The sequence below is a fragment of the Oncorhynchus mykiss genome, chromosome 25, assembly GCF_057628025.1.
Source record: "Oncorhynchus mykiss isolate SJ-2025 chromosome 25, ASM5762802v1, whole genome shotgun sequence".
NCBI classification, from domain to species: Eukaryota; Metazoa; Chordata; class Actinopteri; order Salmoniformes; family Salmonidae; genus Oncorhynchus; species Oncorhynchus mykiss.
Genome location: NC_143046.1, coordinates 60315001 through 60331388, shown reverse-complemented (window position 1 = coordinate 60331388; position 16388 = coordinate 60315001). Strand labels below are relative to the sequence as shown.

The 16388-nt window shown below is 42.2% G+C and overlaps 1 protein-coding gene across 3 annotated transcripts in view; it reads right to left on the bottom strand.

Annotated features, from left to right (window-relative positions):
- Positions 1-16388, bottom strand: part of dlgap2a (discs, large (Drosophila) homolog-associated protein 2a) — a 173319-nt gene that overhangs the window by 87858 nt on the left and 69073 nt on the right. The window contains exon 1 of one of the 3 annotated variants that reach the window (XM_090220661.1): positions 10302-10330. The exons of the other annotated variants lie outside the window; for them this stretch is intronic. The gene's annotated coding sequence lies outside the window, so the exon portion shown is untranslated. Of the gene's footprint in view, positions 1-10301; positions 10331-16388 lie in introns of those variants that run through there. 3 annotated transcript variants of the gene reach the window in all.

Here is a 16388-nt window from a genome sequence, read left to right as displayed (position 1 = left end):
TGGGAGAGAAATTCACTTTTCAGCAGGGAAATAACCTACAACATAAGGCCAAATCTACACTGGAGTTGCATACCAAGAAGACACGAAATATATCTGATTGGCCAGGGTACAGTTTTGACTTAAATCTGCTTGAAAATCTATGGCAAATGTGTTTCTAACATGTATTGACTCAGGGAACTGAATGCAACGACTATATTTTAGTTATTTAATTTCTAATTTCCACTTTGACATTAGAGTATTTTGTTTACATAGTTGACAAAAAATTACAATTAAATAAATGTTAATCCCACTTAGTAACACAATCAAATGTTAAGAAATCCAATTGGTCTGAATACTTTTGCAAGGCACTGCATATCAATGAATTGGCGAGGGCACTAGAACAGTCTGCAGCACTGGGCCTCACCCTACTAGAATCTGAAGTCAAATGTTTACGGTTTGCGGATGATCATGTGCTTCTGTTCCCAATCAAGGAGGGTCTACAGCAGTGCCTAGAGCTTCTGCACAGAAACTTTCAGACCTGGGACCAAAAAAGGTCTAGTTGCCAGGACCACAAATACAAATTCCATCTACACCTACACATCATTGCCTTATAGCACACAAAGAACTATACCTACCTTTGCCTTAATATCAGCACCACAAGTACCACAAGGCTGTGAACAATCTGAGAGACAAGGCATGAAGGGCCTTCTATGCCATCAAAAGGAACATAAGGTTCGACATCCCAATTAGAATTTGGCAAAAAACACTTGAATAGAACCCATTGCCGATGGTCATGAGATCGGTGCTCCACTCGCCAACCAAGAAGGAGAAACATCAGATTTAGACTCTGCATGCAGAATTCTGCGAAAACACTCTCAGTGTACAACGTAAAACTCAAAATAATGCATGCAGAACAGAATTAGGACGATACCCGCTAAAAATCCAAATCCAGAAAGAACAATTCAGTTCTACAACCACCTAAAGGAAGCAATTCTCAAATGTTCCCTTACAAAGCCCTCACCTACAGAGAGATGAACCTGGAGAAGAGTCCCTTCAGCCAGTTGGTTCTGGAGCTCTGTTCACAAACAAAAACAAACCCCACAGAGCCCCAGGACAGCAACACTATTAGACCCAACATAAATCTAAAATAAAATGATTTGACATATTCGATAGAATCAACCAAAAAACAGAGCAAACTGTAATGTAATGATATCTGGCTCTAAACCTGACTGACCTAAAATTAAGAAAAGCTTTGACTATGTCCAGACTTGCTATCGAGAGTGGCCACCATAGGCAGACCTGGCTCTCGAGAGAAGACAGGCTATGTGCCCACTTCTCACAAAATGAGGTGGAAACTGAGCTGCACTTCCTAACCTCGTGTCATTTGCACCATCTTTGAGACAAATACTGTACTTCCCACAGATCACACAGACCCATGAAGAATTTGGAGAAAAAAATATGTGTTAGGAGAAATACAATAGTGTGTGATCACAGAAGCAAGATTTGTGACTTGTTGCCGTAAGAAAAGGGCAACCAGCAGAGCACAAACACCATTGTAAACACAACCAATATTTATCGGTTTATTTTCTCTTGTCATGTTTACTGTTAATATTTGATGGGGTTTTTTTCTCACTTAAGTTTATTGTCTTTCATTTGCTTTGGCAATGTAAACATATGTTTCCCATGTCAATAAACCCCTTTGAATTGAACTGAGAGGAGGGATTCTCTGTGTATCCTCTGTGAAAGTGCAATTCTTCCACGAGACGGACTTATCCGCACACATTCGTCATGCCGCGATCACATTGAACACATTGGATTTCATGACATGATATTTTAGGCAATGTCAGCTATCGAGCCACCTGTGAACTCTCTCTTCTTACCGTGGTTACTTTGGAGCAGAAAGGGGAAGGAATGATATGTAGCATGTGGCTAGTCTTCTCTGGGTGGTCTAGATGTTTGTTATACAAGTATTTGCTCAGACACCATCAATTTAGCTTCATAACTAACCTCAGTACAAATTGTACAAGACAGAAATGAGGGGAAAAGTGCTGCAGAAATTGTTGTGTTGGGAGCAAGCTGGGCTGAGAGCAGAGAGAGAGAGAAAGAGAGAGACGTTGGTTAGTTGACGATAAGGCTGGAGAGTGGGTCTGCCTTCCTGCGCCTGGTAAAAACTGCTTGCAGTTTTAATGGCATGTTTGCTTAATCCACTTCACTGGGCTGCTGGAGGCAATCTTTAGACGTTACTTTTTTTCTAAGATGGCTGTTGGTGACACAAAGCCCCTGCATTGCCATACTCAGAGATGCTAAGCCCTGGCAGTGTTGTGTTCTGCTCAGAGCTGTGAAATTCACAGAAATCCACTGGACCGGTTTTATTACTATGGCTCAGACCTAGCCTTCATAGGGCCTACTGAAACAGGGCATGTGTACAGTATCGTTATATTGGCTATGCTGTTGTTGCTATCTACAGTCCCATCCCATTTTATCCTGGTCTATAATGGGCATTGACCTTCGGCTGCAGCCTGGCACACGTCCTGCCCTTCTTGTCTCTAAACAATTTAAATGGCTTTTTGAGATAAAAAAAATCCATGCTACCCAATTCAATATGGAACGATGTTTTCTGGGCTCAGGGGGAATATGCATTAGGGCTTAATTCTATTACCAGGAGCTCCAGCACCCCCATAATGCCCCGTGGGGCAAGAGCATACAGTAAAATGGTCTCCCAGCTGGGTCCACATTTTTTACACAATCATTTCTGGGGACCCCATTTTTTTCAGCAATAATTTCTTGCGACACCACCTCAACCCAAATATAATGACACAAACTTAGTCATTAAATGTAGGTTTTTACATCAACAAATAACCTTTCATTACATTTTCATTTCTTATCAAAATATAAAGAAACCAATAAATACATTTACTCAATTAAATTAATTGTTCTAATTATCTTTCTCAAAAAAGTTTTAATTTTGTCCCATAGAATAATCTGGACTCTTCATTTCTTGTTCCCCAAAAATACATTATAACTATCTTTTTCGCAACCCCACTACAGTTCCCTCGCAAACCAGACTTTGAATACCAATGAATTTTACAGTCTGGTAGGTAGACTCATAGAGCATATAAATATGAGTTATGTTTTGTTGTTCTGGGATGGAAAATGTTCCAACAATATGAATTTACTTTCTGATATGGGATACTGAATTGCAGTATATTGCATCGCCATATGAGAAACTGAAGAGCCCCCAGTAGGCTACATTATCATGTCCCCCACCCCTTGGGAGCATGGACGTTATCCTGCTACCTTATTATTACACCATATATTTCACATCCGCTGCAATTACCCTTACATTGATTTTGGAACACATTTTTATATATATATATACAGTGCCTTGCGAAAGTATTCGGCCCCCTTGAACTTTGCGACCTTTTGCCACATTTCAGGCTTCAAACATAAAGATATAAAACTGTATTTTTTTGTGAAGAATCAACAACAAGTGGGACACAATCATGAAGTGGAACGACATTTATTGGATATTTCAAACTTTTTTAACAAATCAAAAACTGAAAAATTGGGCGTGCAAAATTATTCAGCCCCTTTACTTTCAGTGCAGCAAACTCTCTCCAGAAGTTCAGTGAGGATCTCTGAATGATCCAATGTTGACCTAAATGACTAATGATGATAAATACAATCCACCTGTGTGTAATCAAGTCTCCGTATAAATGCACCTGCACTGTGATAGTCTCAGAGGTCCGTTAAAAGCGCAGAGAGCATCATGAAGAACAAGGAACACACCAGGCAGGTCCGAGATACTGTTGTGAAGAAGTTTAAAGCCGGATTTGGATACAAAAAGATTTCCCAAGCTTTAAACATCCCAAGGAGCACTGTGCAAGCGATAATATTGAAATGGAAGGAGTATCAGACCACTGCAAATCTACCAAGACCTGGCCGTCCCTCTAAACTTTCAGCTCATACAAGGAGAAGACTGATCAGAGATGCAGCCAAGAGGCCCATGATCACTCTGGATGAACTGCAGAGATCTACAGCTGAGGTGGGAGACTCTGTCCATAGGACAACAATCAATCGTATATTGCACAAATCTGGCCTTTATGGAAGAGTGGCAAGAAGAAAGCCATTTCTTAAAGATATCCATAAAAAGTGTCGTTTAAAGTTTGCCACGAGCCACCTGGGAGACACACCAAACATGTGGAAGAAGGTGCTCTGGTCAGATGAAACCAAAATTGAAATTTTTGGCAACAATGCAAAACGTTATGTTTGGCGTAAAAGCAACACAGCTGAACACACCATCCCCACTGTCAAACATGGTGGTGGCAGCATCATGGTTTGGGCCTGCTTTTCTTCAGCAGGGACAGGGAAGATGGTTAAAATTGATGGGAAGATGGATGGAGCCAAATACAGGACCATTCTGCAAAAGACCTGAGACTGGGACGGAGATTTGTCTTCCAACAAGACAATGATCCAAAACATAAAGCAAAATCTACAATGGAATGGTTCAAAAATAAACATATCCAGGTGTTAGAATGGCCAAGTCAAAGTCCAGACCTGAATCCAATCGAGAATCTGTGGAAAGAACTGAAAACTGCTGTTCACAAATGCTCTCCATCCAACCTCACTGAGCTCGAGCTGTTTTGCAAGGAGGAATGGGAAAAAATGTCAGTCTCTCGATGTGCAAAACTGATAGAGACATACCCCAAGCGACTTACAGCTGTAATCGCAGCAAAAGGTGGCGCTACAAAGTATTAACTTAAGGGGGCTGAATAATTTTGCACGCCCAATATTTCAGTTTTTGATTTGTTAAAATAGTTTGAAATATCCAATAAATGTCGTTCCACTTCATGATTGTGTCCCACTTGTTGTTGATTCTTCGCAAAAAAATACAGTTTTATATCTTTATGTTTGAAGCCTGAAATGTGGCAAAAGGTCGCAAAGTTCAAGAGGGCCGAATACTTTCACAAGGCACTGTATATACACCATATAATTAATCCAACAGAGACCTCGAGAAGTCACCTATAGGTAATGCACAACTCAAGCCCCTAAGAACAACAGCTTCCAAAAAATTTCCTCCCCTCATGCCAATTTCTTTGGTTCATTGGTTAACACATTTATTTTTTAAGTACACACAAGACTACTGTGGATGTTGTTTCAACCAATATTGTAAATATGTAAATAGTAAATATGATGCTATACTGTATGTGGAGATCTACTAACAGCGATGATCTCTTCAATATGAGGGATTTGTGCACCATTGACTGTGTGGACTGATGAGTGTTGCTCTGAGGGCAGGTCATGACGGTTCAAAGACTCCAGACTCTGCTCTTATCCCCAGTGACAAGCTCATTTGGGTCTCGACATGAGGCTCCCCCGCTCTCTCTCTCTTGCTGTCTCTCTCTTTCTCTCGGGGTTCTCTCTATCTGTTTCTATTTGTTTCTCTGTTTCTCTATCCCTTTTATTCTCCTCTTTGTCTCTCTTTCTCACTCTCCCTCATTTTCCCTCTGTATAACCCCCCCCCCCCCTTCTCTCTCATCAGAGACCTGCCTGCCTTAACAACCACAGTTGTCTTCCTGCCTCCCTGTGATGCCCACAGCATACCAAACCACGTACCCACCCAATCTCTTCCACTCAGTCAATCAATAACCTCAGAAGGTCCTGAGTAAATGCCTTATTTATAATAAAACACCTCCTGTTGACATGGACAAGAGGAGAAACCAGGCAAAGATTGGAGTAATGGCAAGTGGATATGAAATAAACAACGGGTTGAAGGATAGGACACCTGCATCATTTCGCAGAGTTTCGATGAACATGCTAGATAGTGTGTGTTTTAAAGTGCTTTTATTTCTAAGTGCACCATCCCATTATTATAAAAGAGCATGTTGTATACTGACTCACCTCCAGAACTGTAGCATAGGCTACACTCTACACAGCATATCCCCACAGTGCTCTAGTATTTCATATTATCCCTTAGTTCCGGAGGCCTTTTCTGTTAATACTCCTAGGTGTCCGTTTAAAAGCAAATTCAATTACTCACTTGCCCTACATTCCTGTTGTTGACAGCAGGAAAACAATGTGGTCTCTCTGCTATGATGATTGTTTGAAATGACCCTTTCCGTTTGTATGAATGAAAGCATGTTTGCTAACTCATTATGGTCTCTAGGTCTTAAAAAGACCAATTTGAAGCTCATGTTTTCTTTTTCCCCCTCCACAAAACAAATCATTTTCAGACAGCTGGGCCAGTAATGTATTTCCATTTATTCATCGAACTACATGAGTGTGCAGTATCATTGAAATGGTCCATCTTGTTTAGGTCATCTCATAGCTTATTTGAATATAAATTCAGGTCCCGGCACATTTCACCAGACTAACTACCCCACAGAAGATGTCATTTGAGTTTTTGTGGATGGAAAAACCTAGTTAACAGTGGCTTTCCTGCACCTTGCGATATCCCCAACGGAAACGGCTGAGTATGAAAACAACATTTTATTCAAATTTGCATCTCTTTATTGCCACTTTAAGAAAAAAAGCATAAACACTTCTAAACTGCACAGTTCCCTGTGGACCTTGAAAGAGTTTTGGATCCCAACCTGGGGCCCTTGTGTCAATCCATGGTATTACCCTGTGAGTAACAGAGTAACATAGAGTGATGATGAGCTCCCGAGGGACACAATCTTAGCTGTAAATCCATCTGATCAACACCGGGCATGATAGGAGAGGGACGAAGAAAAGCCCACAATCCCTCTGGCTCAAGGGGACACATGACAGAAGATACGGCGCCTCTCTGCTTGCTCTATGCTGTGAACTATAGCATGTTGATTTATTTCAACAAGATAAAGCCTGCCAGCTTTCCCTTCCTGTCCAGGGGCTTTGGCTTTCTCCGATGGCGTTTTTGGATGATGTCACTGTTTATTGTGTGTGTGTGTGTGTTAGGGCTGTTGCTCATGGCTCAGCACTCAGTGCATAAGCATGGAGATAATATGTGCATGTTGTCAGTTCTTTATACTTAATCTCAGCTGGGATTACCTGGAGGGAATCAAGCTCCCTCACACATCCTCTAACGCTTCCACTCTCTCTCACTCTTACTCGCTCACCCTTTCTCTCTCACGCTTACTCTCTCCCTCTCACTCTGACTAACACGTCCTCCAGGCTGTGGGGGTCTAGGGGGACATCAGTCTCTTTGTGGCCTTGTGGCCCAGTGGCCCTCAGAGGCAATGAGCAGTGACATGAGCAGCCTGACTCTGGAGCATCAAGCCTGCTGGGAGCTCAAAATAAAGGCCCGGATGATCTGTTCCCTTCTGCCCGGTCCGGCCCCCAACTGTCCCTTCTGGACGCTCTCTCCCCTGACACTGAAGGAAGGTTACACTATCCTCCTCCACTGCCTCACCACAAGGGTGCGTCCTTTCCCCTCTGTTGTTTGTACTGTATACCAATGGTTGTCAGAGTAATCACGACTCTTGGCATATCATTTAGTTTGCAGATAACTCGGTTATCGTGAGTCTTCACAGGATAAAGAGGTGAGGAGTTTGTTGGCTGGTGGCCCAGTGGTGGAGGAGTTTGTTGGATGGTGTGACCAGTCCTATTTAGAACGTATTACTTAATGTCAAGAAAACCAAGGATATGGCTATTGATTTTTGGATGAGTGCCCTGCCACCAATACAGACTCTGATTGATGAATAGCCAGTGGAGATGGTTGATTAATACAAAGGCCTGTAACTAGGCCACTAAGGAATATTCAATGTCATCTTGGTAAGCAACTCCAGTGTACCTTTGGCCTTGCGTTTTAGGTTATTGTACTGCTGAAAAGTGAATTTGTCTCCCAGTGTCTGTCGGAAAGCAGATTGAAGCAGGTTTTTGCTTATGCTTAGCTCCATTCCGTGTCTTTTTATCAACTGATGACAAGCATACCCATAACATGATGCAGCCACCACTATGCTTGAAAATATGAATGATTCTCAGTTAGTGGTACTCAGTGATGTGTTGTGTTGGATTTGCCCCAAACATACCTCTTTGTATTCAGGTCATAAAGTTAATTTCTTTGCCATTTTTTGCAGTTTTACTTTAGTGCCTTATTACAAACAGGATGCATGTTTTGGATTTATTGTCTGTCATTTAGATTAGTATTGTGTAGTAACTACAATGTTGTTGATCCATCCTCACTTTTCTCCTATCACAGCCATGAAACTCTGTAACTGTTGGCCTATTGGTGAAATCCCTGAGCGGTTTCCATCCTCTCTGGCAGTTAGGAAGGACGCCTGTATTTTTGTAGTGACTGGGTGTATTGATACACCATGCAAAGTGTAATTAATAACTTCACCATGCTAAAATGGAAAGTCAATGTCTGCTTATTTTTTTGACCTATCTACCATTAGGTGGCCTTCTTTGCGAGGAATTGGAACACCTCCCTGGTCTTTGTGGTAAATCTGTGTTTGAAATTCCCTGCTCGATTGAGGGACCTTACAGATAATTGTATGGGTGGGTTACAGAGATGTGGTAGTCATTAAAAAATTATGTTAAACACTATTATTGCACACAGAGTGAATCCATGAAACTTATGTGACGTGTTAAGCAAATGTTTACTCCTAAAAAAAAATTCAAAAAAAACATAATCCCACTTTGACATTATGGGTGTAGGCCAGTTCAATCTCAATTGAATCCATTTCAAATTCAGGCTGTGACACATCAAAATGTGAAAAAATTCAAGGGGTGTGAGTACTTTCTTTCACATTAAAATGTTTCTGCCATTTCTTGATTTCATGCTTCTCAATTCCACCGGAGCAAAAGAGGTCAAAGCTCTTATGCCTTGTCAGATCTACTATTTGAATGTTTTTGCTTTAGCCATATCTTTGTATGCCTGCATGGTGTGCAGTTGTACAAGTGGGAAAACAGACAGACAGGTCGACAAAATGTCATACAGCAACATACATTTTCAGTGAGCTGGTTGGATGAAGCAATGGCAGGATAATGAATAGCACAAGCTCTCACATACAGTGATGAGAATAATGACACAAAAGCACTCCAAAAATCAAAGCCTAATGCATGCAGACCTTTCATAAAGACCATTAAAGGGGAAATCTGCAGTGAGGGATAGGGCTGGAGAAATCCCAGTGAGGGATAGGGCTGGAGAAATGTAACCTCTCTCATAGACAGAGCTATAGATGCAAGGACTGACCATCCATGAGATTAAATTTAAAGTTTAAACCTAAACCATGTTATGAGGCAATACAGTGTTTCTTTACAATTACATTGTTTATAAACTCATTTGGAGTGTGATGGAATATGACAGCTGAACTAAGATCATGAGGCATTTATAAGTAATTGTATTACTAAAGACTAATTAACACTAATTTAAAATAAAAATTGGACGTCGCTGATGCAGATTTCCCCTTTAAGATGAGGGATGACATCAGCTGTGCCTTGGTAAAGTAACTGCCCAGTGTTTCCAGATTTCTATGAAAAATTACCTGTAATTACTTATAATATGAGTGAAAGAGTTTTGCTTCCAAAATATCTAAATTAAGTATGTTAAAAGGCAGCTTTTCTGTGTTGGAATGGTGTGGGTGTACCCCAACAACAAAATGGTGTGGCCTTATACTGGTAATTAACTATATTAATGCAAGTAGATTCCTGATTGGCCACCTCTAGACCACTGATTAACCAGCTCATCCTGCTCAGGGAGGTGACATCCTATTCTGTGAGGAAATAGGAAGAATTTTTGAAAAAGTCTGTTTGAAATGTTTTTTTTGTTTTTTTAAGTATTCTTTCTCCAATTTATGATTTGGCCACAAATACGAATGTAGGACGAGTCAACAGCATTATTTGAATATGAGTTAACAGAATATGTACTTTAAAGTGAGATTTCCACTGGACAGTTACTTTAAGATGGCTTCCACTTCAAGAATGAGGATTTCTAAATGTCAGCCAATGAAAGGGGTACCGGTATATAAGAAGAAGAGGCTCAACGACTAAGAAGCTTTTAGACAGCCGGTAACATCTAATATGTCTGTTAACAAGACATTACATCAGCCCCCCAGCACATACTGTATCTCCCCAATGATTAGTTAGTGATGAAAAGCAGTTCTGACAGAATGGTTCATCTATCCTACTGGGTGTGCGGCATTTGTTCCAGCCCAGCACTAACACATCAGTTTCAAATACTGTAATCAACTAATCACAGTTATTAGTCTGAACCTGTAGCTGAATCAAATGTATTAGCGCTGGGCTAAAACTGCTCCAGACCATGATCCCCTGTTCCCTCCCTTCCAACACTGCATAAACCTGCATTATGACAGAAGCTTTGAACGACGAGGCACACTCACCTTCTGGCTCACCACACAGTGTGCACTGTGATTCTACAGACCAAGAGAGAACCAAGAGAGACAAGAGCACATTGTTACCATCAGATACTGTGCATGTGGTCAAGATGAGATAGAACAGTGAGATGGCATTGATTTGAGTGGTCAATTCATAACTCATTGATCAAACAACGTTACTGCAAACAACAAAAGCACAACATACAAGGACAGCATTTTCAAGTGTTTAAAAAAAAACAACCAGTTTTGTTACCATAGAAACTCAGCAACCATGCATAATATGGAGATAAGGAGAGATGTGAGTACCCACATAGATGATATGATGGTAGCATTGTAGAGACAGGAATCAAAGTAAAAAGCACAATATAGATGTATCACTGCCACTGCCATTGAATACAATGAAAAAACAACAGACAGGCAACCCAACGCTCATCTCAAAATAGAAACATAATAATGAATATTGATTTACATCCACGTGCTATCAATCATTTACACCCTTTGTATTAGGCCCCCTCTCGAGGAGTGTCAAAATGCCACCTTCCATTATGCCACAGTATGATTTACCATGCAAACACACGCATTAGTTTTAGTGTGTTTATAGCTTTACAAAAGCATGTAAATGAGTTTGATAGGGCAGTATTTGTAATTACAATTGTTTATCTTTCTCCTCCTAAAGCATACAGTGGATAAGTACCCTACGATGGCTGTGTGTGTGTGTGTGTGTGTGTGTGTTTTATTTTGACAGGGAGTCATGCTGAGACCAAGGTGTCTTTGACAGATGAGCCCTGTATTTACATCAATACACATCAACACTGTGTACATTACACACATCAATGCATGAACGTGTGTTTAGGTCTCCCGAGTGGCGCAACGATCTAAGGCGCTGCATCTCAGTGCCTGAGGCATCACTACAGACCCTGGTTTGATCCCGGGCTGTATCACAACCGGCCGTGATCAGGAGTCCCATTGGGCGGCGCACAATTGGCCCTGCGTCGTCCGGGTCAGGTGATGTTTTGACCGGGATGGGCCGTCATTGTAAAATAAGAATTTGTTCTTAACTGACTTGCCTAATCAAAGTTAAATAAAAATGAACACAAAAAATGAAAACCGAAACACATTCATAGAAAATACACATTCTTTAGTTTAATCAGCCTTTTGAATTGACCTAGAGGCACCAAATCATAACATTTTTGAGAGCGTTGCTGATTATTCCACAAGTAAGGTGCAAAAAAAACTAAAAGCAAATTTACCTAACTTAGTGGAGATTAAAGGGATCTCCAGAGTTAGTCAGCCCTGAGACTGGGTCGTGTATTTCCTACGTCTGTAAGTTAACAATGAAGTAAGGTACGGCGGAGGTTCATGCAGGTGGGATTTATATAGAAAAAGAGTGCAATGCATTGATCTACAGACTTTAAAGAGGGCCAGGCTACGTTCTGATACAGAATGCAGTGATGTGTACTGTACCTATCGCCCGTAATAAGCATAGTGCGCTATGGTAAACTGTGTCCATTGGCTTCAACAGAGTGGCAGCTGCATTCATATAGACAATATCACCATAGTCTATAAACAGGTATGAATGTTGACTGAATTATGTATTTTCTGCAATTAAATGAAAGGCATGAACTACTCCTATAAAATAAGGCCATTTTAATTTCAAACTCATCAAGATGCTTTTTGAAAGATAGCTTTTTGTCAATAAAGATACTTAGAAGTGGAGACACGATTGATGAGTGACCACTGTCTACTTTTAAACTCGGACAAAACAGAGATGCTTGTTCTAGGTCCCAAGAAACAAAGAGATCTTCTGTTGAATCTGACAATTAATCTTGATGGTTGTACAGTCGTCTCAAATAAAACTGTGAAGGACCTCGGCGTTACTCTGGACCCTGATCTCCCTTTTGACAAACATATCAAGACTGTTTCAAGGACAGCTTTTTTCCATCTACGTAACATTGCAAAAATCAGAAACTTTCTGTCCAAAAATGATGCAGAAAAATTAATCCATGCTTTTGTTACTTCTAGGTTAGACGACTGCAATGCTCTACTTTCCGGCTACCTGGATAAAGCACTAAATAAACTTCAGTTAGTGCTAAATACAGCTGATAGAATCCTGACTAGAACCAAGAAATGTGATCATATTACTCCAGTGCTAGCCTCCCTACACTTTCTTCCTGTTAAGGCAAGGGCTGATTTCAAGGTTTTACTGCTAACCTACTAAGCATTACATGGGCTTGCTCCTACCTATCTTTCTGATTTGGTCTTGCCGTACATACCTAAACGTACACTATGGTCACAAGACGCAGGCCTCCTAATTGTCCCTAGAATTTCTAAGCAAACAGCTGGAGGCAGGGCTTTCTCCTATAGAGCAAAATTTTTATGGAATGGTCTGCCTACCCATGTGAGAGACGCAGACTCGGTCTCAACCTTTAAGTCTTTACTGAAGACTCATCTCTTCAATGGGTCATATGATTGAGTGTAGTCTGGCCCAGGAGTGCGAAGGTGAACGGACAGGCTCTGGAGCAACGAACCGCCCTTGCTGTCTCTGCCTGGCCGGTTCCCCTCTCTCCACTGGGATTCTCTGCCTCTAACCCTATTACAGGGACTGAGTCAATGGCTTACTGACGTGATCACTGACGTGATCTTCCTGTCTGGGTTGGCGCCCCCCCATGGGTTGTGCCGTGGCGGAGATCTTTGTGGGCTATACTCGGCCTTGTCTCAGGATGGTAAGTTGGTGGTTGAAGGTATCCCTCTACTGGTGTGGGGGCTGTGCTTTGGCAAAGTGGGTGGGGTTATATCCTTCCTGTTTGGCCCTGTCGGGGGTATCATCGGATGGGGCCACAGTGTCTCCTGGCCCCTCCTGTCTCAGCCTCCAGTATTTATGCTGCAGTAGTTTATGGGTCGGGGGGCTAGGGTCAGTTTGTTATATCTGGAGTACTTCTCCTGTCTTATCCGGTGTCCTGTGTGAATTTAAGTATGCTCTCTCTAATTCTCTATTTCTCTCTCTCTCTATCTCTCTCAGAGGACCCGAGCCCTAGGACCATGCCTCAGGACTACCTGGCATGATGACTCCTTGCTGTCCCCAGTCCACCTGGCCGTGCTGCTGCTCCAGTCTCAACTGTTCTGCCTTACGGCTATGGAATCCTGTCCTGTTCACCGGACGTGCTACCTGTCCCAGACCTGCTGTTTTCAACTCTCTAGAGACAGCAGGAGTGGTAGAGATACTCTGAATGATCGGCTATGAAAAGCCAACTGACATTTAATCCTGAGGTTCTGACTTGCTACACCCTTGACAACTACTGTGATTATTATTATTATCATCCCTCATAGCTTGGTTCCTCTCTAGGTTTCTTGCTAGGTTTTGCTCTTTCTAGCCACCGTGCTTCTACACCTGCATTGCTTGGTGTTTGGGGTTTTAGGCTGGGTTTCTGTACAGCACTTTGAGATATCAGCTGATGTACGAAGGGTTATATAAATTTCAATTTGATTTGATGAGAGCACCAACCAATGTACATACAGTGCATTCGGAAAGTTTTCAGACCCCTTGACTTTTTCCACATTTTGATACCTTACAGCCTTCTTCTAAAATGTATTAAATTGTTTTTTTTACTCATCAAATGCATTTTTGCAAATGCTGAAAAAAGCTGAAATATCAAATTTACATAAGTATTCAGACCCTTTACTCAGTACTTTGTTGAAGAACCTTTAGCAGCGATTATAGCCTCGAGTCTTCTTTGGTATGACACTACAAGCTTGGCACACCTGTATTTGGGAGTTTCTCCCTTTCTTCTCTGTAGATCCTCTCAAGCTCAGTCAGGTTGGTTAGGGAGGTCTCTCTAGAGATGTTCAATCAGGTTCAAGACCAGGCTCTGGCTGGGCAACTCAAGGACAATCAGAGACTTGTCCCGAAGCAACTCCTGCATTGTCTTGCCTGTGTGCTTAGGGTCATTGTCCTGTTGGACAGTGAACCTTCGCCCCAGTTTGAGGTCCTGAGCACTCTGGAGCACTTTCATTAAGGATTTCTCTGTACTTTGCTCCGTTCATCTTTCCCTTGATCCTGACTAGTCTCTCAGTCCCTGACGCTGAAATACACCCCCACAGCATGATGCTGCCGCCACCATGATTCACCGTAGGGATGGTGGCAGGTTTTCTCCAGGCGGGACACTTGGCATTCAGGCCAAAGAGTTCCATCTTGGTTTCATCAGACCAGAGAATATTGTTTCTCATGGTCTGAGAGTTTTTAGGTGCATTTGGCAAACTCCAAGCGGGCTGTCATGTGCCTTTTATTGAGGAGTGACTTCCGTCTGGCCACTCTTCCTGAAACGACTGATTGGTGGAGTGCTGCAGAGATGGTTGTCCTTCTGGAAGATTCTCCCATCTCTACAGAGGAACTCTGGAGCTCCTTCAGAGTGACCATCAGGTTCTTGATCACCTCCCTGACCAAGGCCCTTCTCTCCCATTGCTCAGTTTGGCTGGACGGCCAGTTCTAGGAAGAGTCTTGGTGGTTCCAAACTTCTTCACTTGAAGAGTGCTGGAGGCCACTGTGTTTTGGGGACCTTCAATGCTACAGACATTTTTTTTGTGTTCTTCCCCAGATCTGTATCTCGACACAATCCTGTCTTGGAGTTCTATGAACAATTCCTTTGAAATTCAAATTAATATTCAACCTCATGATCATATTTCTGAATCGCTGCCCGCACTTACAGCAACTGCCAAAATAATGGAAACACTTAACTAAATGAGGGATACAAAGTATATTGAAAGCAGGTGCTTCCACACAGGGGTGGTTCCTGAGTTAATTAAGGAATGAACCCTTGGGGCCTCCCGGGTGGCGCAGTGGTTAAGGGCGCTGTACTGCATCAGAGTCCCTGGGTTCGCGCCCAGGCTCTGTCGTAACCGGCCGCGACCGGGAGGTCCGTGGGGCGACGCACAATTGGCCTAGCGTCGTCCGGGTTAGGGAGGGATTGGTCGGTAGGGATCTCCTTGTCTCATCACGCACCAGCGACTCCTGTGGCGGGCCGGGCGCAGTGCGCGCTAGCCAAGGTTGCCAGGTGCACGGTGTAGCCTCCGACACATTGGTGCGGCTGGCTTCCGGGTTGGATGCGCGCTGTGTTAAGAAGCAGTACGGCTGGTTGGGTTGTGTATCGGAGGACGCATGACATTCAGCCTTCGTCTCTCCCGAGCCCATATGGGAGTTGTAGCAATGAGACAAGATAGTAGCTACATTGGACAATTGGATACCACGAAATTGGGGAGAAAAAGGGGTAAAAAATAATAAAAATTTATAAAAAGGAATTGGGTTATATGGATATGGGGCTAAATTGAAATGTTTCTTGCAGAACACATGTGAAATGCATATGCATAACCATGGTAGCAGTTGAAAGGGAACAATGGGAACATTATTAGACCAAAGATGAGTTCACCAGTTCCCTGTTGATGTTATGTGCATTTTACATTTATTGTACTTTTCGCCGCATTTGCTGATAATAAAAATCTGAAAATACTCTAGATACATTCAGTAACATGAGAATATTCCTGTAAAATGTGGGGTAGGTGCAACATAAACCCCAAACATGACATGGGGTTGAGAGGACTAACTGGTGTCTCCAAGTGGTCACACACCTCTCCAAAGTGTGCACCATTCCTAAGTCATTTCAATGCTATGACTCAAAGAAGAGTCTTCAACTATAAGGTGCTTTTTTGAGCTCTCCTAGCTGTGCCGTTGAGGAACTAGAGCAAGCACACTTGTTCTGTTTGGAACACAACCCTGCATCCCTGTCATCACACAATTACTGTTGTTGTTTACGCAATGCAAAATGCTCCATTGTAAACTGCAATCTGGGTCAGGTGGCATCATTTGAAAGCCTGTTCTACTGCCAACATGACTAGCTAAGTTATAAAATACGAAATTACAGTGCTAGACTTTCACAAGGCAATTCAGAGAAACAGATCATAATTTTGGTGCGCATAGAAAGGAGTCATGAGTGCATTCAGGTGTGTGTGCCATGGTGAATTTTCTTCACAATAGACAAACAGGCTCATTCGGTTCAAAACAACCCAGCGTTTGGCGCCATATCATCTATTAACTGTACATCA